This window comes from Musca vetustissima, unplaced genomic scaffold, assembly GCF_032173495.1.
Source record: "Musca vetustissima isolate MV318-11 ecotype Yass unplaced genomic scaffold, APGP_CSIRO_Mvet_v1 utg13007, whole genome shotgun sequence".
Classification (NCBI taxonomy): Eukaryota; Metazoa; Arthropoda; class Insecta; order Diptera; family Muscidae; genus Musca; species Musca vetustissima.
In genome coordinates this window covers 108,460-111,545 of record NW_026881886.1, presented here as the reverse complement: position 1 = coordinate 111,545, position 3,086 = coordinate 108,460, and positions in this window count along the sequence as shown.

The following is a 3,086-nucleotide window of genomic DNA, read 5'->3' as shown; positions in this document are numbered from 1 at the left end:
GTAAATAACAGCAAGTTTTAAATTGTTTTAAAAAACCAAAACAAAATATTTATGAAATGATAAACTTGACACTTGACTTTAATGACGTTTCAATGTTTTAACAACAACAGCAACACTTTTTTTTTTTGGATAATGGCGATGGATGGTGTTGATGATAATGGCCATAATGATGTTTACATTACCGTCAGTCGAAAAGGTATCGTTTTCCGGCTCAAGTGGATGCTGTTGATTCGTATCATCATCGTCATCATCAGTCTTGTTGTATGGAGTGCGTCATGGTGTAGTTGTTGACCCATATATTTCAAGAGATTCTTTTGTGAAAGTCAATACACGTTTTTTTTTTTTTGCAGAACGACTAACCATCCCGCCCTTCATTGTTTTGTAACAGGTTTTATTTTTGGGTATTAAAATTAAAAACATACAAATGAATGTTTGTACGTAGGTATTTTTATTATGTAATAAAGAGCATGGTATGAAATAAAAGGCAAATAAAAAATAAAAATTTATTATCGATGATTATCTATGGAAGACACATTCGATAATAAGGATTTCCATATAAAATATTGTCGATAACAATATTTTCTATTAGAAAATATAAACGTTAAGTATATTATCTGCATTAAATATTATCGCTAACACAATATATTCGATAGAATGTGTTATCGATAAAAATATTTTTTATCAATTTCAAACATTATTTAGAAAATATCAACGATATTAAAATTCCCTATAGAAAATATTAACAATAACAAAATGTTCTATATAAAAGTAATATCGATATCTATGTTTTCTATACAATATTTTATTTAGAAAATATTAACGATAACAAGATTTTTCACCGAAAATATCCATAATAACATTTACGATAGAAAATATTACCGATAAGAAAATTTTCAATAGAAAATATTACCGATAACGAGATTTTGTAACGAAATGTTTACCGATAAGAATGTTTTCTACTGAAAATATAACCGATAACATCTTCTGTATAAAATATTAACGATAATCTTGTTATCGGTAATATTTTCTGTTCAAAATCTTGTTATCGATTATATTTTCCGTAGAAAATATTGTTATCGGTAATATTTTCTACATAAGATCTTGTTATCGGTAATATTTTCTACATAAAATCTTGTTGTCGGTAATATTTTCTATAGAAAATCATGTTATCGGTTTAATTTTCGTTGGAAAAACTTGTTATCGGTAATATTTTCCATAGAAAATCTTGTTATCGATTATATTTCCTATTGAACATCATGTTATCGGTAATATTTTCTATATAAAATCTTGTTATCGGTAATATTTTCGTTGGCAAATATTGTTATCGGTAATATTTTTAAAGAAAATTTTGTTTTCGGTAATATTTACTATATAAAATCTTGTTATCGGTAATATTTTATTCAGAAAATCTTGTAATCGGTAATATTTTCATTGGAAAATCTTGTTATCGGTAATATTTTCTGTGGAAAATCTTGTTATCGGTAATATTTTCGGTGGAATATCTTGTTATCGATGATATTTTCGTTGGAAAATCTTATTATCGGTAATATTTCGTATAAAAAATCTTCTTATCGGTAATATTTTCGTCGGAAAATCTTATTATCGGTAATATTTTCGTTGGAAAATCTTGTTATCAGTAATATTTTTATAAATGTTGTTATCGGTAATATTTTGTATAAAATATCTTGTTATCCGTAAATTTTTTGTTGGAATATCTTGTTATCGGTAATATTTTCTAAATAAGATTTTGTTATCGTTAATCCTTTTTATAGAAATTCTTGTTATCGGTTATATTTTCTAAAGAAAATTGTCGATAATATTTTCCTTGAAAAAAAATCTAGTTATCAATAATATTTTCGCTGGGAAATCTTGTTATCGGTAATATTTTTTTATAGAAAATTTTGTTATCGGTATTTTTTCTATAGAAAATCATATTATCGGTAATATTTCCAATATAAAATCTTTTTTTATCGGTAATATTTTCTATTGAAAATATTGTGGTCGTTAATATTCCCCATAAAAAATCTTGTTATCGATAATATTTGCAGTGGAATATTATCCATGACAAAATGTTGTATATTAAATGTTATCGATAACATTGTTTAATATAGAATATTTTATCGATAAAAATATATTCTATAGAAAATACTATCGATAAAAATATTTTCTATAGAAAATACTATCGATAACGATACTTTCTATGGAAAATATGGATTTTCTATGGAAAATATTATCGATGACATGAATTTCTATAGAAAAAGTTACCGATAATATCTCCCATATTACCGAGCATAATATTTTCTATATTAACTTTTACCGATAACATGATATTTTTATTAAAAATTTTCGATAACAATATTTTCTATTAAAAATATTTCCGTTAGCAATACTTTCTATAGAAGTTATAACCGATAACAGAGTTTTCTATGAAATATTACACCCATAACAATGATTTCTAACGTAGTTATTATCGATAACATAATTTTTCTATCGCCATTATTATCGATGACAATATTTTCTATATAAAATATCAACGATAACTATATTCTCTATGGAAAAAATTTGCTGACAACAATATTTTCTATAGAAAATGTTATCGATAACAATATTTTCTATTCAAAATCGATAACAATTTGTTATCGATAACAATTTGTTCTATTGAAAAATTTTATCGATAACAATATTTTCTATAGAAAGTGTTATCGATAACAATATTTTCTATAGAAAATGATATCGAAAACGCTATTTTCAATAAAATGGGATATGGATGAAAATATTGTTATATAGAAAATATTACCGATAACAAGACATTTTTCCATATTGTATTGTCGATAACAATACAGTCCATAAATTATTGCCATTTTAAAATCCCCGCCATATCTGATCGTCGTCAACTTTAAACAATGTCAGAGAAAAGGGTTGAATCCAATCGTAACAATTTAAAAAAAAGTGGCCATAAATTTTCCAATACATGTCCGAATGAAAAAAAAAAACATTTTACAATTGTCAGCAAAAACTGAAGAAGGCAGGTTCGCCAAACATTTGTAATGGTTTCTGACGATATGAACCTGCCAGTAAACAAGTCA